At 37.7% G+C, this 25768-nt stretch overlaps 1 long non-coding RNA gene across 4 annotated transcripts in view; it reads left to right on the forward strand.

Moving 5' to 3' along the window:
• The window catches only part of LOC135414622 (uncharacterized), a 132135-nt gene that overhangs the window by 91668 nt on the left and 14699 nt on the right, over nt 1-25768 (forward strand). Inside the window, exons 1-3 of one of the 4 annotated variants that reach the window (XR_010430746.1) lie at nt 12900-16265; nt 18212-18276; nt 20380-20532. This is a non-coding gene — a long non-coding RNA (uncharacterized LOC135414622). Of the gene's footprint in view, nt 1-12899; nt 18277-20379; nt 20912-25768 lie in introns of those variants that run through there. The other 3 variants (XR_010430747.1, XR_010430745.1, XR_010430748.1) reach the window with 3 other exon arrangements.

A 25768-nucleotide genomic window follows, 5' to 3' on the forward strand; every position in this document is an offset into this window, starting at 1 on the left:
TCCTTTGTTGTCTTTAAGACTGCATATAACGTTCGATTGCCAAGTCAGAAATGATCTTTTTTTCATTACTTATTCCAGAAGAGTGTCTGTAAGCTTTGCTATAACCGTTGATTCCTCTGTGTCAATTCCATTTCTTAAAGAGATTCAAGTTGCCTCAGGACACTTAGCTTATTTATATGATGCTTAAATCTCATCCACCCACAAGTCACCTTTTTTCCTAAATCCTTAGGCAAGCATGATTTTAAGGTTTTTTGATGGTTTGGGTTTTTTTTCACTGCTCTTTTTATAGAAATGGGCAATATACATTTAAGATTATTGTCACTTAGCCTAAGATTTGCTGAAGCATAGCTTTTGCCTTCTGAAGCATACACAACCTTTAAAGTTCAACTACCAGCTTTTGGAGACTGATAAAGAGTGACCCTTCTTAGCAACAGTTTTGCCTAACATCTCGTATTCTTGCTCATTTCTTTCCCTGACACTCCTAATCCTGGATTTCATGAAAATAGTTCTGTATATCAGTTTTTAAGATGGAATTATAACCACAGAACCAGTGTTACAGCTTCAGACAGAAAAGGCATGGGTGGCAACTTGCTTTCTTCTGTTAGGAAAGCATGAAAGTGTTGTGTTGTGTATATTGTTCAACAAGTCACTTATGAATACAAAGTTGATTTAAAATAAAATAAAATCAACACTCAGCTATTTCACAAGATACACTGAAATGCCATATTTCTACTGACACTTTAGCATTAAATTTGTCAGCAACATCTCACTAAAGCACTAGTTCAGCAGCCACCAAACCCAATGGTCTGTCTTCCTACAGGTCAATGCCCTGTGGCTGATTGTTGTGTTAGAGGGTATAAGAAATATCAAAGCATATGGAGGCCATTTATAAGACTCAGCATTGCTTGGTGAGCTAACATCAGCCTTTTCTTCTGGGGCTACTGTAAAGGTGTCATGGCTGCATAAGAGTTGACAAAGTTAATTAGCCCCGAAAACTTTAGTTTTCTGCCAAATGTAGTTGAAACTGGCCAATATTACTACTACTACTACTACTACTACTACTACTACTACTACTACTACTACTACTACTACTACTACTACTACTACTACTAATTTTGAGATTTCTTTTTAGTAGGAGAGCAGGTATGAAAGACAAAGCACTGTATCACATGCAGCTTCCCAAAGAAAATGTGATTTAATTCCCCCTTTCCCCATCTTCCCATCAATGGCTTAAACCCTCTCCTGTCTGAATTATATTACAGTTAATGTCAGTGATTTTAGAGCTGTCAATGGGCATTAAGATTACAGCTACTTTCAACTCATACTGTTTGATTTCCATTAGCACACTTTATCATCAGACTGTACCAACAGAAGGTGCTGAAATCTCTGTCAGTAATTCCTCTTAATTTTGACTCTTATGGAAATAAGAATGCATCTCTCAGTTGAAGCAGTGTATCCTTTTTACCATGCATCCTGCTAAAAATGGTATTAGTTTTCAGATGGCCTAAATACTTCACCCCTTCAACTTGAATGCAATAATTTGCAAGTATGCTTGGCAAGCAAGTGCTGCAGACTTTTCTGTTTATTTCACTATATGGAATGTATTTCATCTTCACCTGCTCATATTAAAATATAATCTAACAATGTATTTTCAGATCTCAAATTGACATTTCATTAATTTTTATAGACATCTGAGCATATATTAAATGCTAATTTTGTGCATAGTGAATAGGATTTTTCAGCAGTAATTTTTTTTTTTGTATAGTATTCCTCTATTAGAGTATGTAATGTCATGGAGGGCTGTGCTGCTGCAATGTCTTTAATTGTGAAGCACTACTCTTTATATGTTGTAGTCTCTGCTGGTAGTACACAACACACAAAACATGTTAACCCATTGCTTCAGATCAAAACTTACATTTCTGCCAACAAGTACAGATCATATCTTTAAATAAGTCAGGAATTAAATGACACAGGCATAGATTAGGGTCTCAGGACTCAAAAATGGAGGAAGAAAGACTCCTGGAAATGTACTTACACAGACCTCAAGGAAAAGAGCCAAAACATTTGTGCAAGGTCCTTTGAAGGCAGCAGGGTGGAAAAAGGATGAGGAGACAGAGGGCAGTGAGAAGCACCAGGCCAGAGACCAGACAGCCCCGTGGGGACAGTGAGTCAGAACATCCTGTGCTGGAACTCTGCTTGGTGCATCAAGTGCTGCTCTGGCCTTGCACTCACAGGCTGATTTCACACCTTGTCTAAAAGAAGGATCTGCAGAAATTACCAGTTGCGGCTGCTGAGGTGGCCCCAGATGTGGTTCGGAGTGGCAACAGTTTCTGTTGGAGAGAATAAATTCCCTGACAGGAGTAGATATTAGAAGGGATCAGAGGTCTTCTTGTAGCTCTTTATCATCGTTCATGTTCCCAGACTGGAAGCAAAAGTTTGTGCAGACACTGAGTGCACTTCCTGTGGACATGTACTGGCCATACTCTGATGTTTTCCTCCTGGCTAGAAGGAACAACTGAAGCCACCCAGTAAATGTCATGTCCAATTTGTTGGGCGGTAAGGGTGTGACTTTATGTTAGAAATCTACAGTGGAGCCAGTAGGACTGAAGCCTTTTGTAGAAAATTATGTATTTGTGGAAAGGCTTGAAAGCAAGCCAGGTGCATCCCATGTGAGGTGCTAAATGAGAGTTCAAAGGGGGAAGCTGGACACAGAGTGGAGCAAGGACTTTTTTCCCTGTGTCTCATTATTACTCCACTGGGAATTGTGTAATCTAGCCAACACCATGTGTTTTGGTTTAAAAGCTGGCTCAGCAAGAAAAGTGATGTTTGAGAATCTGGGATTCTCAGCTATAATAGATCTTACATGAAAACTTCATCAACAAGCTCTGATTTGTTTCTGACATTCTCTATTAAAAATTCTAAATTAGTTTTTCTAAATTTGATAGCAATGTTTTGGCAAAGGTGCAATGTAAGAATGACAGTTTTCCAAAGCTGATGTTATGTTGCATACCTATTAAATTGAGGTGCTCTGCTTTATAATGGATCTCTTTAGAATGCAACATACCCATGAAGTTGAGGGAAGGAAGAAATAAAATAAAGCACACAATTCAATCTCAATATTTCATTAGACTATAGCACATTTTTATGTATGTTTATTATTAGTCTTTATCTAACTCATTCGAAGCTTGTTTCTGTAACAAATCAAGAATGAAAATATTTTCTATCATGCATCAGAAATTCATTGACTTACTAATTATAAGCTTGCCATGAAACAGTCCTTATGGGAGGGTCTTCAACATGGATTTCCTAGAAGTCAACAGCTTCAGACAGTAAAGGAAAAAGATATAGTATACAGAACAAGTGGTCAAAATATTCTGACACATTCACAAGGTTCTAGAGGAATATCTACCTCATTTAAAAAAAAAAAGTCATAAATCGGTAAGTAGTTTACCTTCCCCTATTTTTTCAGTCATCTCAAAAGGAAAAAGAAGTTAGAGATTAACTGCAAAATAAATATATATTTATAAAGATAAAATAAATATTGTTAAGAGCTCCAGCAGCTGCATACCTGTGCTGTTTGACTGTTGCCTTTTATGACACATTCTACAAAGAACTTTTGAGCACCTATATTTTTAAGGACAGAAAAACTATGTAAAGATCTATATCTATAAAAAAGTATGTAAAGTGATGTAAAGATCTATAAATATATAGCCAGATAGTCTACCACTAAACACACATATTTCAACTTAATACACCTAAAAAGTAATTTTACCTCGTTCAGTCAAGGAAATTTGCAGTACTTTTTTTCTTCTATAGAGATCAGTAAGAGATATGAATACAAACTAGCATATGCATGGCTAGAAGTTCTAGGTGAAATATCTTGAAATAGGCATTTTTCTTCTGTCCCTTTGATTTTTATTTTATAATAATTATAAGAAACCTATCTAAGCCTAAAAAAGCCCAAAATAAAGAATTAACATGTATTTCTTGTGTGCTCCTTTACTGAATTGACCTACAGCTCTCCATAGGTAAGTCAATTGATTCCAAAGGCTTCCTTCTCACATCATAGAATCATTAAGATTGTAAAAGACCTCTGAGATCATCAAGTCCAGCCTTTGACCAAACACCACCAAACCATAGCACTAAGTGCCATGTCCAGTTATTTCTTGAACAGTTCCAGGGATGGTGACTCCACCACCTTTCTGGGTAGCACAAGGGCATGAGGACACTTCAAAGCCATAGCCTTTCACAGTCACCCTCTATGGACAGGCATGAGTGTCAAAGAGGAAGATGTGCTCTGACATCCTTAGGCTGCAGCTTTCTGAGAGTCAGTTTGGTCCTTGGGTCAGCAAAATTCACATACAAAAATCCTTCCCTATGTTTATGGAACTTTTAACATATGCATGTAATCCTGCCAATGTTTTCCTGGTCTTCTGTAGTACAAAATAAAATGGGTCAACACAAACCACAACAGGAAACAGCTGGGACAAAAGGTGTGCATGTGGCTCCATCAAATGAACATAGCCCTCCTGGAAAAGAGCATGAATGTGCCCTAGAGATGGATGTAACTTCTTATACATTTTCAGAAGAAGCTCTCTTCTCATCCTGTCATACCTTATAATTAAAAAAATAATAATTCAGGAGGAGCACAAATACAGGTTGCTGCTCTCATTTCTGTTGACAGAAAGTTACTTAATTTCTTTTTTTTCTCTTTTCCCTTACAAATCCTGATAGCTCACAGACTTGGAGAAGAAGCAAAAACTGGTTCACTGCAAAAATAAAATATGGTCACAGTACTGCTCTGCCTCCTACACAATGATAAGCACAGGACAAGTCTGCAAATCTATTTCCAAGGCAATGTGGATTCTAAGCAAAAGCAGGTGGGAATGAACAAAAAAAAATCATAATAGGAAGCTGTAAGATACATATTGCTTAAACTATAGCCTTCGATAAAGACACTGTCAGTACAAAAGCTTTTAATGACATTGCATTGTCTGAAATCCTTGCAATACTTGACACTGAATTTAAATCTTAGCAAATACATTAAGGATGATTGTGTACTAGCCAGAAAAACCAAACTGTTCCTTCTCAGCTCTTGATGAATCATGTGAGTGATGCAGTAGAACAGATAGTGCACTAATGGTCAATACTTTATGGAAGGTTGCCTTGAGATGACAACTGTACTCCATAATGTGTGCATTACTGTTTAGAAGATTTTGGGGGAAAGTAAAGGATCTCCAAAAAAACAATCCCCAGACTTTACAGTGGGCCCAAGCAGATATTTCTCAGTACATTCCCAAACAACTGTGATTCTCAATCAGAGTTTCACAGATGCAGAAATCAAAACAGGTAAAATAAAAGGAGGAAATAATTGGATACATGAAGAAAAAAGCAGGTTAAAATCTAAGGAGATGAGGGTGCAAATAGGCTCACATAATGAAATCATATGGGTGTTTTGCAAGTGAAATAAATGAATGATAATGAATTTAGAGCAGTTATGCCTAAATATAGCTGATTTATCAAAGTGATATTTAAAATATTAAAGACAATATAGTATTAGTAATTCTATATAGTATAACAGAGGACATAACACATAATGTTATACACTGTATGACTGTTAACTTACTGCTGAGGTTTGGTTCCATCTACTTTGGTTTACTCTTGTATATCTGAGCAATAATTTCTTTTTAAACGCATAATGTGAAATTTTACATTATTGCATTCGAGAATATTTTATGGAGATTTCTGCTCACCAACTTGGATTAGTTGCTGCCTACCAGGATGAGAATATTTCAAATTGCATTCGTTGCTTCGATAATTATTTTAAGTGATTTCTAATCAGAATTTAAGGACCATACCTATAATCTCATTTTTAATTACCAACTGAGGTTTGAAGGACTTTAAGTTGTCTCAAGTAGCCCTGATGTATGCAGCTCATGACTCATTCATGCCAGCCCACCAATTATTCCATCACAGTGAGGGAAGAGAAACCAATCTCTTTTTTTAAAGAGAAATTAGTCACAAAAATACAACAATCTCGAAACGGCAATATCTTTAAATCTCCATTATATAACATTATGGGTTTGGAACAAGCCAAAAAACCAAATAATTTCAACTATATCGGCAAGTTAATTCATCTAATAGAGACAAGTTTTCATTAACGAGGAAAGTTCTTCAGATCAAGAAAGATCATTTTAACCAAATTTCCAAGATAGGCTGCCTGTCAGAATTAGTCTTAAATTAAAGCTCTCCAGAAGATGCATGCTATCGACATTGAGTTTGAAAGCCATGAGACTGTGCAAGTTACATATTTTCCAAGGATTAGGCCATGGGTAAGTGTAGATGGAAGATGACTGCTTTCTAAATACAAAATATTTCCCTCTAATCTGGGTGCAGGGAGCCAGAGCCTGTCAGGCATGCCTGAAGGTTTGGTGTAGGGAGGCATGATCTGAGGGGAGGCCTGAGGAGGGCACAGCTTTGCCTCCTGAGCCCTTCCATGGTCACTGCCAGTCCAGAGTTCCCTTTGCCCAGATGCTGCATGCCACTTTCTCAGGGCTGGCAGAGGTATCTTGCCAGAGGTATCTAGGCAGAGCATGAATGAAGCACTTTTCCCACCAATCTGAAGGTCAAGATGTTTAAAAGCGCTCCCAGTTTCTTTTAAAACAAAATCTTGCACACAAGTCAGCTAATGAATTTCCAAAGTGTTTTTACTTTTTCCATCCTCCAAATATACTTTTAAAGTTATACATTTTCTTAGACAATGATTAATCCAACAAGAAATTCTTGAGTTTGGGGATAAACGTGATAAAATCTGTGGAATCGACTCGAAGCTGTTACAAAAATGGAGTGATCTTGACTTTTCTCTCACCTCATTATATAACAAACTGAATTAGAAAGTCCATATAAAGAAGACAGAATTGTTCCAGGACTTGTCTCCTTGCCTGTGAGTGATTAATATGTAAAGTCAGATTAAAAACATTTTTTTCCTGGCAGGTGAAAACAGAGATACCAGGACCAAATTCATCTCCGATGACAACTCATTAGACTCAATAGACTTACACTTGGACAGCTTTTAACATTGTTTCAAAAACAAGACATAGCAGAAATCTTTCTGCTTTTCAATGAATAAATATTGAACAGGTATTTCTGTCTTCATTTACCTAGATTGCTTTAAAAGAAGTAATTTGAAAAGCTATGAGACACTTTCTGTTCATTCAAACAAAGAAGGCTTTTATCCTCACACAGCTGTGTCTTCTAAGCTAGGAAATTAATCAGCTATGTGCTGCTGAAGATAAAGTAGTATGTTTTTAACTAATTATGCTGAACAATCCAGCAAAGTGTCTCTGAATAAGAGTGTAAAGCACTGTCCCATTTAATATGGTAATGAACAGAAGTGTCATTTACTGTCACTTGCTGCAGGAAGCCACTGGGATACATCCCCTCTGCAGGGCATAAGATTGGGGATCAGGACACTGGGCTTATTTTTTGAGTTCTTTGAAGAAACTCCTCACATATCCTGATCGGATAAAACTGTCTGCTTGAGCTGTTACAAAGCTTAACTTATAAGAACCTTACTTTGATAACCCAGTCTTCTCTGAGCAAACACAAAATGCTTAAAAATGTCATTTGGGTGCTTACCGCTGCTCTAAAATTAAAAATTCTTGGTTATTACTGTGGCTGTGGGTTATGTAGTTTCCCACTAGTTTAGCTTAGTTTTTGGTTGAGATGTAGGGAAGACAGAAGTCCTAAAGGTGAATTTCTTGGTGAAATTCCCAGCCCAGTGTCTTAAATAGAGACACACCATGGAGCTGACAAAACTCCATCATTCCCAACAGCATCCAGTGCAGAAATTCTCTTCAACCATAACATAAAAACATCTCCACTAGTTCTATGCTCTCATGTAGGGTGAACACAGGATTTTATCTTTTTCTTTTAAGCAAACTGTTCAACAGTGCGAAGAAATCAAGAGCACCTACAAGTCTCATTTTGTATAAGCCACCCTTTGCCATCTAGACACTCTAATAATACACTAAGAATTATGCAGTTTATGTTAATCTACAGTGAGGAATTAATAAGGAATTAATATAGCATAAAACTCTAAAATTAGAAAACTCTAGCAAAACTATACCCCTATGGCAGGGGATTGGAACTAGATGATCTTGAAGGTCCCTTCCAACCCCAACCAGTCTATGATTCTATTGCATATGACAATCATACTCTCACTAGTTCATTTTCACTTTCTGATGAATTCTCCTTAATGACTGATGGAGATTTAGGGGGGTTACATTCACAAAAAACAGTTGACACTCTCATCCATTCTTAACTGTTATGAAGCATAAAGTATTACCTATAAATTCCTCCTATTCTTACACATGGATGCAATTAATAGGAAAAATCTCAAGAGATTATTAGAGCCTCTTTTTTTAAATAGGCTCTTCTCTGATGGTATGAGCAGGCAAGGAAAGCACAGATCTGAGGGGTGGCTGAGAAAGGACTTCTGCTGTATCCTTCCCTAGCCTCAGAGTCTTGGTGTTCTTTTAATGATAAAGGAGAATAATAAAGAGAGATTTTTATTGGTATTTTTTCCTTTTAAAGAGTATTTTGCATGTTTTAAATATGCCAGAAAAGTTGAAATATTAGGATTTCCCTAGTGAAGGTGCAGTCGTACAAGTGTTCATGCCAATATAATATATTAGCTCTGTGAAGAACAGCAAAAATGTTATAAAGAACCAGCACATTTCTGCACCTTGACTTTCACACGATTCAGCACACATATATATTGCCTACTAGAATGGTTGCCTTGATGAAACTTAGCATGCCTGAAAACAATAGGATATCTAAACCCAAAAGCATTGCTATGTGCTATGTGCACTTCTGTGGTGTTGTTGGGATGCAGTAGGTCAGTTCAAGAGTTCTAAGGATGAAGAAGGGAATGAAAATTCAGCAGACCGTGTGGTTGTATTTGTGCCAATCTTTTTGGCATAGTCAGTTTTCTTATTGCCACCACACTAGATTTAAAATTTTAAATCTATTTCTTTGCTAAACTATGGATATTACCCCCTCATTTTTAACAATACTGGTCAAAACTGTGTTCTTATTTATATACAGATGCTCCATTGCTGGGAAAGTGGGGAAGGCAGCAAGTAAGCTTATTTTCTTACTTAACTTCTGAAAATATTGAGTATTTTTGATGTTCATGTCATTATAAAGCAATAAAAAGGTGCCTCTTAGAACTAGAAAAGAGAAATGAAATTTGAAACTGCTCCCAATTGTGTTAGTTGTAGAATATATGATTTTATTAGCAAATGCATCAGGCCCAGAGAGTTAATTTTGATCCTTTTCACTTCAGTCTGTAATTAGAAGCAGTGGTTTTTGTTGTTGTTGTTGCTGGTGGTAGTTTGTTTGCTTGTTTTCCTGTCTGCTCTCACTTAGCTGAACAATTCCCCTTAGCAGTGAGATGAACTTCTCTGAGGTCATACCATCCACCAACTTCCTGAAGCTGAGATACAACAAGATGGATTTAACTGCATGATGCTCTGTTCTGTTTTCTTCTGTTTTTTAGGGACACATCCCAGCTCAGAGGGACACTTTATTTCAATTAAGATGCTATACTAGGAACCTTGTTTTGAGCCCTTCCAGCAGTTTTCCTTTATGAAAGCAATCTGTACCCCAAAGATAACTAGTTGCCATGCAGACATCAAGTTCTTAAGATAATTTCTTATTTTTTTCCAAATTTTATGAGTGTGTGTATATCTCTCAGTTATTTTTCTAGTGCTGTGGCCAGGAAGTGGGGAGAAAGACACAAATTATTCATTTTCTTTGTCTGAGTTTGTATTCCCATTTTCAGTCATTTGAAAGACAAAAAATGCCCCATGATTTTTATAACCAGTTATTTTTTTCCAGAGTTTTGTAGACTCTCTAATCTGAATAAGATACTCTTCCTATACCACGCCAGACTCTAGAATTTGGTTTTGAGCACCACTTTCTTTGATGTGAGAAATTTAATGTCTTTGTACACAACTTACTAATCCTCGGTATTTGTATTTCACTATTTTACTCCTCACTGTGACAGTCAGACCCCCTTCAAGCACTGTCCAGTACTTTTTCCTGCTCTTCAAATACACATCTATGGCATTAGTTAAACCTAAACATCTCTTGAGACCTGCCTAATTGCAGTTCTAAGACTTGTATCATCATCAATAACCTTCTTTTCTCAAGTTATAAACAGGGTCTCTTGAAAAATTCAGGAAGTGAACTATTCTAGAGAAATTTCCCCAGTCAAAAGGATGGTCTTATTATACAGTTATGAGGAACTGCCACCATTTGAATAATTGATCTGGGCAAAAGGCAACATCCATATATATTAACTATCCCATGGTGGTTTTGGTCTGTACATTTCTGATTCCAAATCATGGACTTTGCCTTAATCATGCAATTAAACATAGTAATTTACGTGTGTTCTCTATTATGAGTCGATAACATAAATAACACAAACCCAAAAGGAGTAAAGCTGTCTGAAGACTACAACTTAAAAATAAGAGAAATCCAGAGCAGATATATTACAGAAAAATAATACAGCTTTTCTGTAGAGGTCCTAGCACAGTACTCCCTTCAGTGCCAAATCCTTCTGGAAGATCATCAGCAGAAATGTAGTAAAACTCTTTCCCTCTAAGCATTTTCTGTTCTCTACATTCTTTCATTTCCCCCACTCCAAATCTTACAAATCTGCATCAATATTCATTTGTATTTATTGATACTGGCGCTGCTAACTCTTTCCATTTAATTAATTGGTTCGGTGTGTTTCAACACTGATTGACTCAAGTCCCAACTTCCATTAATCTTCCCTGTTGACCATGACAAAAATCTCATAAATTTTCCCCCCCCACACAAATGGCAGATAATTTTTCAACTTCATTTCATGTTACTTGTGCAGGAGAAGCTTCTTGTTCCTTTGATAAAGGGTGGTGCTTGTTAAACAACAAGGCAGCATTTAAAAAGCAAGTGAATGCTTTGGGTTTTGTTAGATCAAGTAGTCTCCAAAATAACTTGATAGAGGGCAAAGCCTGAACTGACTGCCAAAAAGAATATAGTTTTGGAACAATTGCAGAACTGTGTTTCTCTCTTGCATAGATTTCTTTGTTATTAGCTGCAATACTAAAGCAAGTTTGCGGAGCATTTGTAGAAATTTTTCTTCCATACTGAAAACAAGAAGGGAGCTGTTCAAGGCCACAATTCCAAAAAGAGTTCTTAGAGAGCCTGCCAGCTGAATTCCCTGATAAACATGATTTTGCAATAACTAAGCAGAGGATAGTTAATACTAACTGTATGCAGGATATTTCCTTTTTAATGATATGACAAGAATAAACAGCCTATGGCCATTACACTAGATATTAGCTATCAACTTCCACTTTCTCCCTGGGAATTTTCACTCACTTCACACCCTGTAAAAGTCTAGACAGCTTTGGAGTAATCATCCTTTTGGGAAGCTGTATCGGATCATAGGTTAAACAAACAATAGTGCTTAGGTTCACGTGGAACAGCATCACTATTTTATTATACAAGACAAACTTTTTCTGGCAGAATTAAAAAGGGAAAAATAGTTTTCTGTGGCATAGGAGGAATTTATTACTTAGCCAGAAAGTTTAATTCAGGTGACAATGGAAACCTACCCAGTTTTTGGAAGTGATATGCTGTTAAAACTTATATAGTTTGATTTTATTCCATTTTACCTTGTGGAAAAAATAACTTGTAGGGAAGCTTTCAGAAAAAGTTGAAGAATGAAATTCAGATGCTTCAGTAAAGCTACAAGCACCTGAAAACAGCATCAGAATGATAATTGTTTTTCAAAACTTAAACGGAGTAGGCATTGCACACATTGCTGCAGTTTGAAAAAACATTATTTCTGAAACAGGTAATCAAAGAAATCATGCCCAATTTCACAGTGCTAGTAGAAATTATTTTTGTCAAGATTATCCCTTGCTACTTACTAGTTCATACAGCAACACTCTTTTCCTTCAGGCAAATCCAGGCACATCAGGAGGACTGAGAGTAGTTCATGTGCCAGCAGTCCTGCCAACTAGACCAAAACCTGAATGTGCTGAGTTTACAGAGCGAAAAAGGGTCCAGACAGATTCTACAGGGAGACTGCAACTGAAGGGCTGTGTTACATCTGAAGACGGAGAAAGAGAGAGGGAAGGGAAGGGTCTGATCATACATCATCATACAAATTGAGATGCTCTCAATTTCATTGCTTAGCTCCAAAGACAGTGCTAGGCAGGGTCAAATTTTGGGAAGCCTGATTTAGCCTCTGTCTAAACTGTTTTAGGGCAATATTTTTGGAGTTAGGCAATGCATGCTAGCCAAAGGAAGATTTTGCTGTGTGACAATGTTCAGCGCCCTGGGAAGAAAACCCTTTTGGTTTCAGAAGACAAACACTTTCCTTTTCCTTTCTCCACATCAGCTAGAGTTTAGAAATTAATCCTTAAGCTTTTTACTAAGTGTTACCTTGTCTACACTGATAAAATGTTTCTCCACTCCCACTGATACAACTGTTTTATTAAAAACTTGATGCTTTACTTCTCTTTAATGGTCAGATAGTATCTCCATAATACCTAGTACCATCTGTATTGTATACAGTTGTGCTGATGGTAGCAGAGCTGACTGACTCTCTGCATCATATGCGTTTTGATCACACCACACAGGAACTTCAAATGTGATGCTGGGAGAAAGGAAGAGAGACGTAATCCAAATGAAAGTTGGATCCTGTCCAAGTCCCGTCTTTCCCTAAGGCAGAGCAGCAGTATAATACAGAGACAAGCTAACTCCCTTTCCCAGAATGACAAAAAGCACAAACAGAAAAAGCCCTATGAAGTCATATGGTTGCCTGACTTAGCACTACAGAAAAAAGCGACATTTCCCTTAGGCATTTATTCTACAAACTACTAGGCTACATTCTGAGGAAATAAAGGGATAATAATTGCAAAAGCTTGCCATCTGTCAGATTTTAAAAGTTGTATATAAAAAACTAAAGAGAGATCTACATTAAAAGGTCATGAAGTCTAACACTCCAAAGTCTAGAAATGCAGAAATTAATGCTGGAGTACTCAACATCATTCACATCTACCTCATGATGTAATATCCAGTTAAACAATTATATATTTTGGTTTTTTTTTTTCCTCTGCCTCACTTAATGAGCTGACTGTGATTGTTTTCCCTTCTCCTCATTTTTCAGGTTTTGGATTCAGGAACTACACATAAACCAAATTGTTCTGAAGTTTAATCTCCTTAAAGGTTTTTCTGTTATACTCTCCACAATACCATTTGGATGTTTCACTCATGCTATGCTCAGGGCAACCATGAGAGCTGTCAAGAGCACTGTTAATTCCCTCTGGTAGCCAAAGAACTCAGGCGTGGAGTGCTCCCAACATTTGGGTGCTCAGTCTGAAATGAGCCTAAATGTTGAAAGTACTCAGGCTTATGCACGGTCATATCCACTCCAAGTGTAGCTGCTACTGCAACCATTGTAGTGAAGTACATATGGTTCTCCTGGAATGCAAAGTACATGTCTCAGGTCAGGCTATGGAAGCCAAGGGATGAAAACACTGAGTATCGGTGCAAACCGCTGGCTTAACACTGGATAGATCAACACGTCAGATTCCATAGACTGATCCCAGTCCATTTATGAGGTTCTGTAGCCTCATGTTCCCTGCACAACATCTAAGAGCAAAATTCACAGACTTGTTAATTCAAAAACCCTCAATGGAATTATTTCCCATTGCATGAAATAAACACATATTTATTGAACTAGAGAAACAGAAAAAGCTTCAAACTTAATAAATGGGCATTCATGGACATGCAGTTATGTGTAAGAGGTGCAAAACCAAGAGATCTAAGTTCTGATACTACTACCACTGAATGTTTTAAGTATTTTAGTCAGAGTGGGGAAAATTCAGCAGAAATCACTGAGCTTTTTCAGCCAAAGAATACCCTTTATTAAAGTCATTACAGTACAGCGCCTGGTTTAATACTTAAAGCTACATTTCCCACACTTAGGTGCATATTCTAGAGGTTGGAATTTGGGAAAAGTACTGGTGGCAGTGCCTTTGCCAGTATATTGTGCAAAGCTTAATCTAATAGGTAGGCTCTGAAATAGCTACCTAAAAAAAACAGGCGAAAGAATAGCAATTTGTGAATCTTCACAAGATTTAGTTGTAAGGTGCGTAGGTAGTTATTCAGCACTGTCAAGATTTATGAGACTTAGCTAGAATAGGGAAATCACTGTCACAGGCATAGGTGTCTGGGGACTAAGGGTGAGGTCCACTATCAAGGTGTGGAAAAGAGTCAAAATTCAGTATAGTGTTAAGGTTGACACTAGTCTGTCCCACCGCATCTAGATCTATTGGACAGCATTCTCTTAATGGTTTATTGTAACCAATAAATTTTTGTGTATGCCATCATGGTGTTCCCAGTTTTCTTGAAATGAAATTCTCTTAACAATCCCAACTGCATATGTGAGAGTATGATCCAGATCATAAATTGACCAAACTTTTGACTTCTCATGTAGATATGATAATTTTTGGCTTGAGAACTGGTACTGTCTATCAAACACAGCAAAAGCACAGAATATCAAACAGATGTCAGTGCAGAACACTGCGAGTGTTTATATACTCTAATATGCTGTAACACATGAGCTTTAATTTAATCCTGATGTGTATCTGGTGTCTGAGCTCTTGGTAGGAATCGAGACCTTCCTGGGTCTTTGATCAGGTGCAATCACATCTAAAGGAGATCATTCTGCCACATCATCATTATTATTATTTCTATAAATAGAGAAAACTGGCAGGGGTAGCATATGTTGCAAAGTCATGGAAACCTGGCCTATATTGGAAAGAAAAGTACAGCAAAACGCCCTGGATCTGGGGTCCAGTGCCAGGCTCTATAGAAGAGTGTGCTTTACTGGGAATAGACTTTCGTGCTTTGTTCCCCACCTGCTCCAAGCTTGATTCAGCATGCTCATGCTGCTCAACCTTCCTCTGTCCTCCTGGTTGCTCCTAAGACAAAGCTCCTCACTTCATTAGTCACAGAAGTACTCTAATTTCTCATCCTACTCCTGGTCATTTTGCATAACCAACTCTCCTCTCCTTGTGTGCATTGCTGCTCACTGTCACACTGCCTTCTCTCTCATTCAGTAGTCTTATTAACTAGTCTCATTTTCCTTTTCTGGTAGCTTGATTTATTTTCCTTGTCTTCCACCCTAGACATCCAGTTGTATTCTAAACTCTGTATCAATTTCAGTTATCTCCTTCAGCTTCACCCCCCACTATCACTGCCTAAGAAGCTCTCCTGTTGGCACTGAAGTTTCTTTTCAGACCCTTTTCTTCTTTTTTCTAACTTCACCAGTCCCTAGATCACTCTCCTAAATCACTCTCCAAGCTGTTTGGCAGATCAAGCACATTGATTGTTCTCAGGGATTCCTGGTCTTGCCTGGAAACATTTAAATGTCTGACAAAAGCTCCAAGCCAAACTCCCAGTTTTGCTCCCCAGTCTGACTCACAGCCTAAGTTCCTTACTCTGTTTGCCACCCACCTTTTCAGTGTCTCTGTCTCAGCTCTGCCTTGTCCCCTGTGCATAGGATCTGGTTAGTTTAATCTTGCAAACTGCTAGATCAAGGGTCAGGAAGAGAACTGGAGAAGCACACAACCCACCCAATGTGGGGGTGTAGACCATGCACAATCACTGCAGCCCAGAGCTACAATGGCAGGAAGAAATCCCCCCCCACACACACTACACATTCAGAGAAAATGACACTTTCAGGGCATTTATACTCTGGAATTTCAAGACATGTGAGCTGTCTACATTGACTTATCAGTGTGTGTGTGGGTTTTCATGTATAAAGAAGTTGCTCCTCACTAAATGACAAATTTGACTCCAAGCCAAGAACTGCTGGAGTTTCTAAGCAAAAAGGATAGTTCTGAAAATGTATATTCCTTCCAAACTTTCTCTATTCTGATCTCCTTTAAAAAAGAGAAGTTAGTGGTTTATAAGAGCCTTGAACATTCTTCTAAGCATTCTACCAGCCATCTACAATAGAAAAAAATAAGTTACGGGGAAAAAAATTCCAACAATCTGTTAATGCTTCCCACAGAGAGCAATTATCCAAGGACTAGAACTTAAAGATCAAACTAGAGAACAAGATACAAGAAAAACCTTCCCTAACATGCTCAAGGACTAACCTCTTATGAGTTCAATGGAACACCTGGCAGCATGTGAGTATGATTAATGCTCAAAATAATGATAACCAATTCAAAGGTCAAATACTGGAAAAGTAAAAATCAAGTAGTTATTGCCTTTGATTTGTTTTACCCCATTCATATAAATTTAACACACAATGGCAAATACAAAAGTTCTAGTTGAATAGAAAGAACTGTGTGCAGAAGGCCACGTGTGCAATTTCTTAAATCCACAGACATGTTTATCCAGCATTTTTTCTACTTCTGCAAGGTATATACCAGGTTATTTTAAAACGGTAATTTTGGTGGTTTCCCCTGTAACTGCCTTTTTTTTTTCACAAGTTTTAATTAAATATAAAAAGAAAAATACCAATTGGGCTAAATAACATGCTGTGAGAGTAAAGCTACCCTGTAGTCAAAGATAAATAATAATGTAAGACCAAAAATGCTAATGACATACTATGAATGTAGCGATCAGCTGATTAGCCATTTAATTTCTCATTTGAAATCAAATTTGCATACCTAACTTATCAATTCTGATGTGGCAGTAACATTAAAATTAAATATGTGTTTTGGTATTTCAGTAAATGACAGCCATTGGTTAAATTGCAATAATACTAGCCTTTGGGACAAACATGTAGAGCACATTGCCTAATTCATTTCATTTTTAAATGAACAAAGTCTGACTCTGAATGCCCTGCTTTTCTACAAATATGCCTGGAAGGGCTTAACTTTGGCAGCTGCAAAAATAAGCCCCATTTATAATGTCAAAACCCAACTTCTGAAGAAGAAGAGTACTGTTCAGAGAGAACAGTAGCTCCCCGGAGAGGATACGTGTTTCAGATGTGGCTTATACAGAGTTGCTCACAAGACATGTTAGGCCTCCATGCAACAGTTTCTAGCAACTGATATCTTGTAACGTTACACTCTCAAGAAGGAAATATGAGGTTTCTAAGGCTTTTTAAATGAAAAAAGAACAACCAAAAAACTTCCCTAACAATTAAGGGCTTATATAATATTTTATTATTTAGGTCAGAAAAATGACCACCATAGATCATAAATCCATGTAATTTGTGTTACTATCCACTTTATTGCTGAAGCTGTTGAATGACTTCAGGGACATCAAGAGTAAAGTTGTCTCTTTTGAGGCATTTTTCAGTACTGCTAATTAATGCATTGTTGATTAGGAACATGTGTCTGAGATAATGATACTTTTAACAACTTTTTCATTATAAATTCCTATTTATAAATCTGGGAGTGGAAAAACATTACAATCCATCATGGATAGATTATCACTGCTTTTTAAATATGGATGAAAAATAATAAGGAAAAGTAAAAAAATTTTTTTCTTTTTTGCTCAAGTGGCTAGTATTGGACTTCCCCACATACAGGTTACCCTTTCTTACGTTTTCTTTTTGTGACAAAGATACTTGCCATTTGTGAAATGTTATTTCATAACATTCATAACATTCATTGTGAATGTTATTTCACAAAGGATACAGAAAAGAAAAAGAAGAACCTGGCAGATTGGAACACTATCTGCTACTGCAGATTTGGAATGATGAAAACACAGCTTAAGGAGATGTAGAAACAAACCACAGTGCAAGCTGCATGGCAAAACCTGCATGCAGAAATCACATAACTATAAAGATTGTCATATAGGGCTGTGGGTTAGAGCGTGATTATCTTTGCTAACAGCACATATATATATATATGTGCCCAGGTATACGCAAGGATGGAGAAAATATTCTTTGTCCTGAGATATTTAAGGCTTTTTGACACTTCTGTTGCTACTTATCATGGTTATTTCTTCCATCTGCACAGCAATATGCTGTGTGTCAATTTGTGAAAGCTATAGGATATCACCACCTACGTAAATGAGAACATAAATGGGAACATTTATGGATTGAAAAAAAGGGACTGAAATGCTGCATTAATTTTGCCTTTATTTCTTACTGAGTTTCACATACCTGTTTTCCCAGAATTTACAGTTTTTCAGCATAGAGCACTTTCTGTGTTGCCAGAAGCTTGCAGTTTCAGAGACAAGGTTTGTTATAGGCTTATTTACTTTCACTTTTTAAGTTCTTGAAAAAACCCAACAACTTTTCTATTTGTCAAACATTGCCATGCCATAAAAATTAGTTTGGTGGATGTGGGCATTAAAGTGCTTCAATTTTTCTAACATATGTTTATGTCAAAATGGTGTATATACATTCCACTTGCAGTTAAGGAAAAAACGGCTTAGAGGATTAAAGAACACATTTCAGAATAGAAAGTAAGGATACTCAAAGCTTGCAGAGTACCCTGCCTTCTGGGCTCTTCATCAGCCTTCTGTTAATAGCAGACTTCTGCTTTTGGCAGCAGTTAGGAGGATAATTTAATAAAGAAAAGTGCTGTCAGAAAACTGTAAGACTGATGTTTTTTGAACTGGGTGTTGCTCTTGGAGAATATTACACAAGACATAGGTTGATCATCTTGACTCTCCCTCTGAACAAAGTATTGTGGAAAGAATTCGTACTCTGACCATCAGCTCCCCACCTAACAGCCCTCAAGGGCGTTAATTAGCAAATCTGAATATTATAGTGACAGAGTGAATGTTGGTGGCACATATTTCATGACAAAAGAGTTAAATTTGGCAGCTAGTCTGTCATTTCACTGAAGAGTAAAGGGAAAGAACTTGTTTTGTTTTTCAGGAATATTCGAATTTTGAAAGTTTGTGAACAGTGGCCCTGTTGTTTAATCAAAACTCAGTGAGTGCATTCAAACTCTGACAGCCAGATAATGAGCCTCCGTTTCCAATTTTTACTGGCTTAATAGGCGACCAACTTGTTGCCGCGTCATAAAAGAGCCTGTGCCAACACTCCAAACCTAAGCTACCAGACACTCCGTTCATCTTCTCTCCAGCAGCCCTAATAGCACTTCTGGAACAGGCAGGCAGCATGAGTGACAACAGCCCTGAAGCTACTTTAATGTGTTTCACAGACACAGGCTGGCATTTGTTACCTGAGGTTCAGGGGTATGCTTCAGTGTCTAAATCCCTCTTCCTTCTACTTCAAATTTGCTTTAAGCACTGTTCTGCTATCCCAAAAAGTCAAGGCCAAACTGCAAGCTATTAGTTACTGCCTGGAGTAGGAGCTAGCCACAAGCAGTGCAGAAGGACGAGCTTAATCTTGGGATTATTTGCCACAAATCTGTATTCAATTGATTTTTGCACTAAAGGGTTTTTTCCCCCCTCTATTTGTTAAGAGCCCTTGTTTGAAAACAAGTCCTGAGATAATTCTACCCACAGAAACTTGTGTTTCTTACAATGACAAAAAAAAGACATCTTCATATTTGTTACTAACCCCAGGTAACATCGTCATTCCCAGTCAATGCTATCAGATGATGTGCAGAGAGATAAACATAATTGTTGATGAATTCTCACAATAAACAAAGCATCCAGAACATGACTGATTTCTTTAAGTTGCTGTAATGAATCAATGTCACTGCTTTGTTAGGTTTCTGGATCCCTGATGACCAGGCTTAGAATTGAGAAACATAGCCACACTGTAATCATTACCTTTTATTCCACAGTAAGATAAGAAGTGCTGCAGTAAACTTGGGTTGAAGGACAGAACAGTTTCTTAGTGTATTAACTGAGAAAGAGAGGACAGCTACATCCTTTCATAATGCCCAGGATCTTCACCCATCCTAGGACAACCGTATTTGTAACAGTTAAGTTCCTCATCAAAGTCATAGCAGTATCCAACCACTCATTGGTTTATTTATTGATTTTATATCTTCATTCAACAGCAGGGAGGGTAATAATTTTTTTCTTGGTTATTGATTTTTTACCCACATATCTCTATGACCAAAACATTCATATGTTCATATTTCTTCTTCTAACCTTATTGCCTTTTATTTTGATAGCATTCAGCTGGCTGCTCAGTTTTTAATTTGTCCTGGGGTTTTGGCAATTCTTGTCTGTCTTGTGTTGACACCTCTCATTGTTCGTACCTCACTGATCATGGGTCAGGATGGAGGGAGAGGATGTTTCAGACTCAGTGCAAGTGTCAATGTTGCATTTCTTAAGTGAGATTATGGTACTGACAGAAATTACTTGCATAAGTGGTTTCCATGTTTTTTTGCAATGTAACTACATCTGCTGCAGGCTCACAGGAGAAGGAAGCAACACCGGAGATAATGCTGATGGATTAGTGGAATGAGAAACTTGTTCCAAAGGCAGCTTTGCTGCTGATCCTGTTTGTCTCACTTGAATGAAAAGAAGATGGGAAAACATTATCCTTCATCACAGCTGCTACAGGTGGGGAAATAATACACTAGGGGTGGGGGTCGTAACAAACTGGTCCCTAATCAAATTTCACTATAATTCTCTTATCGTTATTGGTATGCTCAGTTTCTGTTTCTTCATTTTGCCTAATCCATCTTATTTTTGTATTTTCTCCTAGTTCAGCCCCAGCTCCTCTTTCTAATTTGCAGCCTTTCTCTTTACTGTTTAAATGGTATATCAAATGCAAGACTACAGGAAGAGTGAGGAGCCAAAATGTGAGAGAACTACTGCTCTCCCCATGCCTGCAGCACTCTGCCACTCCTCGGGTTGGTGACAGTGCCTACAGTACTTGCCTGTGACTCATGATTTCTTTTGCAAAGGCACAATAAGCAACACCCACTCAGAGCCATCAGTCAGTTTAGCAATGGCAGCAGCAAACAATATCTTTATTTCTTACATATTATTATAGTTTTGGGGAAAAAAGGAAACCAAAACAACCCAAAACCCCAAACCACTACCTGACACAGGCTTAATCATTCAGTGTTGTGTTTTCAAGGACTATTTAAATTAATTTTTCTTATAAATTCTCTAACATAGCCTATTTGGGGGATAGGAAACATTGTTAGAGTTGGAAACCAATTTGATTTTAAGCAACTACTGAGAATTCACAGATTTTAGGGAATCAAATTTATTGTAACCTGCTAATGGCAGATTTATGCAGAATAAGAAAGAGTTAATGTCACAACTCCTGCATCTCTTCTATGCCAAACCCTTTACTGTCTTCTCTAGCATACATTAAACAACTATGATTGCCGGTTTGAAAACTCTTGTCTAGGTCTTTTGGTTTTCTAACTATAGGACATATATGAAACTCTATTGCATAAAGACCATGAACTCTCACTGACCAAACTATTGTCTTTTAGAATTGGAGGAAGATATTTTCTTACTCTCTATTGAAATTTCATATGTGAAAGCTAAAGGTCTAGGTCACAGTTTTGTGAACACATTGCTGTATGCCCTCGAAATCAGCACAGTAAGTAAAGAAGAACTTTATCTTCAGGAGTAGCTCAGATACATGGGGCAAAGTTAATGTATTTCCTGCTGCACCCATCACTTCACTTTGTTTAAAGAGCCAGTTAAAGTACAACAAAATTGACAATTTTTAAGAAATCAGATTTTGAATTATTTTTTTGCTATTTTCCTTTAACTTCTAAGCAACCTCTTGTAGAGAAGCAAAATTGCATGATAAAGCACCTAAAATATAACATAGACAGCATGCATTGCTCCACTTGACTATTTCTTTGAAAATAAAATCAATTTTCTTTTCTATTAAAAAAAAGATAATAATGAGATACATTTATTCCCTGCACTGACTGAGATACCAAAGGTTCCAGCTTAATTTACTTGATAATAAATTTTACCAGGGCCACAGTATGTATGCTCAAAAAGGAAATTAGCATGTCACTTACTGAACAAGATAATATTCATTAGATATGTATCTTTTGTATTCTTCCCATTTCTTGGCTTTTTGACCTTTATTCTCAGCCCTTTTTACCAAGAGAGAAACATAAAAACTTATCTACAAACACACCTTTGTAGCTCTCATTTCCCATATAAATCAACAACTTATAACAAGTGACAAGAGCCAGCAATATTTTCATGATCCATGCCATTAATTAACACCATTCCAGTGGCATCCATGCTAGAATGGATTTATTCTTGTGTTTCTCTTAATTGCATCCAGTCACAAACCTGGGATATACAAAGTGTTGTAATGCTTCCCCACAGCTTTCATTTGGTCTTTCTGTGACACTCTCCAAAAATCTCTTATTAGCATTTTGTGTTTGTTATCACTCGTAGCAGTATCATCCAAGAGATAGAAGGAAACTCTTAAAGTTGCAGTTTAGAAACAACTAAATCCATGGGGAGAAGATTCCTGAATTTGTTCTGTCAGCGTTCACAGTCTTGAAATGTAGCTTTCCCACAACCCAGCCTGCTGCTGCTGCTGCTTGTGCTCTCTGTGTAGATATTCAAAGGATCAAGGATGAGCAGTTCAGTGCCTGCAGTGCAGGGAGCCTCTTGTGGGCCAAAGCACTAGATGCAAAACTAAAGACCACTGAGGCACTTCCAAGTGCAACTACTTCTAAAACAACAATCTTCAAATACTTTCCTAAAAAAGTCTTTTAAAAGGCTCATTCGGTTTCAAAACTTTATGGCTCTGTGACTGTTTTCAAGTAGAAAGTTGATTATTTTGGATAAAATTTGAATGATCTTCTTTGCATTAATGTCCAGAGATAATTAGCAAAAGTATCCTTAGCATGTGACCTCACCTGTGGAATAGTTTTGCTGGCCTGGTGATTGCTGTTCTCAATAGACAAAACATTTTTTCTTAAGAGAGTCTTAGCTGCAGAGGTCATGTGCTGATCCACACAGATGAGGGAACAGAATTATGTTCTTTCTTATTCCCAAGGACCTCTGAAACATTTTCAGACTAAACTAGCAATTAATTTGTTGAACTGAAATTCATTAAGTGCTCAAATTGCAAACATGCAGCTGAGTATTAACAGTACATGAATCATATTTTTATGTTTTATGCAACGAACTAAATTTCTAGTTGAACTCAGTAGGACGAGTCACACTGCCTAAGGGAGCAATTTCTTAACTCAGGGGACTGAGTCAGATTCCTTTACAACCAATATACCCCCAAGAGGGCAAAACACAGAATGAAGTTGAGCTAAAATGTTGATTAAACTGAGAGTTCTGGATTATTTACTGAAGGAATTATTATATATGTGATGCACAGTCCTCCTAATTCAGGTGTCTAAGTGAGAAGCCAAAAGCTGGTATGACTGCACACAAATTATGCAGTCAGCTGGGATAAATACCTGTGCACATATAGGCAAGGCCTGGAATGAGATTTACACTATCTCCTCCAAATCTTCAAGAAGCAGCAAGAGTTCAATGTATGCTGCCGTGATCATGGCTTTCCCAGGTTCAGACCTTCTGTTAGGGCAAACCAGTTCCAGGATACCCTGCCCTTCACAGAGAAAACACATTTCCCTGGATGGTTTGCACAGTGGCGCTGGGTGCCATTTCTAAAAAAGGCAAGAGGGAGGGTTCAGGGACTTACATATCAGCCAGGCTCATCTCAGACCTTACAAAAATCCTCCAGCCTGTCTATTAGGGATGCATTGCCAAACATGTGAAGACCAAAATCTTTACAGTTGTAATCAGCATGGATTTACCAGGGACAAATGATGCTCAACAAACCCAAGTGCCTCCTACAACAAAATTGACAAGATGAGGACTGTGGATGTCATATACCTCAGCTTTAGGAAAGCTTTTGACTCTATACCTCACCACATTTTCATCCGGCAGTTGAGGAAATGTAGACAGGAAGAAATGATGGTTAGATGGACTAAACATTGGCTGTACCTCAGGGCTTACAGTGTGGCAATGAATAGCTCAGCATCCGCTTGGTGGTCAGTAGCAAGCAGAGTACTCTAAGAACTGAACTCTTTTTCACTGTTTGATGTCTTCATCAATGACTTAGGTGATGACCTAGGATCTAACACGTGCAAAATTTTTATTGATGCTAAATTAGAGGGAGTGAATTGCACAATGATGTCATAACTTGAATTCACAGGGACTTTGATAAACTTGATAACTGGTACAACAGAAATTTTGTGATGTCCAACAAGGAGAAAAGCAAACTTCTGCTCTTGGGACAGTGTAAGCTCATATGTGACTAAAGAATTAGTAGTAGTCCTGCTGAAGAGTAATGGTGGACTCTAGCTGAAATATTCTCTCACTGTGAATAAGGTAAACTGAAGATCAGGCTGTGTTGAGAGGAGATGCCCAAAAGATATGGAGAACTTGTTTTTCCCATCTGCCTGGAACTCAGGAAGCTGCATATGAAAAAGTGAATCAAGTTTTGGATCACCTACTGGGCCACAAGGAAACACTGAGAGATCCTTAGTCTGCTGAAGAGTCTTAGGCTTGGTCTAGTAGAGGCAATAATTACTTCAAGGGCAGTAAAAAAAAAGAACCTGAGGGAAAACTTTTAACTAAGGGGAAAACCTTTGCAGTGCAGCCCTGTGTCAAGTTGTGCAGGTAAACTCTGAAATCTCCATCTCTGGAGGTTTTCAAGATGCAGTTACACACAGTCACAGCTGACCTGACCTGGTGTTGGCAACAGTCCTGCCTTTTTGGGGGAGAAGTTGAACTAAATGACCTCCAAAGGCCTTTGTGAAATTCTTCCATGATAAACAGTTTTATGTTTACCCTCAATTATTCTACACTGCTTAGGGATTTCTGCATCTACACCAGAAATCCTGGCTGCTCCACAGGATTTGAAGAGCAATAGCTTGGAACATACCTTTTTCATGGTTATCTAGAAATCCTTAGCTCTGTCTCCTTTGCATGCAGAACGACCTGATACCAAGACCTGATTCCTGTGGTGAAGGCTTTATAAACTGTAGCTGTCCATACAAATTTGTATGCAAATTAAGAGTACACAGATGACCTAACAACTGGAACATCCTATATTTCGGAAGTTTGGCCTTTCAATTGAAGTGTGGTGTACCTTTTCATAGTAAACTCAGCATTTACTTTTAGGAGTGTTTGGACTGCAGACATCCAGAACAGACATCTTGCAGCATACTTGCTCATAAGCGTCTGATAAAGTAGAAGTCTGTTGCTTCAAGGGATGGTGCAGAAGAATCAAGTCCAATAAACAGTCATTTTGGGCTTTTCTCCCACTTAACAGCCATATACAGAGAAGAAGCAAGGCATGTGGAAACTCCTCATGATGAATTTCATCATCATCTCACCGCAGCAGGGAGGCTGGTCTTAACTGTAATTCCAGAGAGCTTTGTATATTTTTCTCCACCTAGCATATATGAGGGAATCTGAGGGGTAACCCAGAGGAAATGAGGCAGTGGCACTACTGATTTATTTTGAATCCAGAGAGATAGTAGGACACAGTAGGTCATGCAGCTGGTGCTAGAGATGCTAATCAAGTTAGTGAGCAAACCTCTGTAGAACATTTCTAGACAGTCATTAATTTTAACACACTGCATAATCTTCCCAGTCAACACAGATTACTGAAGGCAATTAGTTATTATAAATAATTCTCACATCAGTCAAAACTGAATGCAATTTTACTGTTAAAGAATAAAATATATCCCTACCTAAGGATTTCTTACTTTAAAGTTCTAAAAGCCCCAGGGAAGGAAAAAATCCTCAGGTAAACAAGCCCAAAAATTCC

This window comes from Pseudopipra pipra, chromosome 5, assembly GCF_036250125.1.
Source record: "Pseudopipra pipra isolate bDixPip1 chromosome 5, bDixPip1.hap1, whole genome shotgun sequence".
NCBI lineage: Eukaryota > Metazoa > Chordata > Aves > Passeriformes > Pipridae > Pseudopipra > Pseudopipra pipra.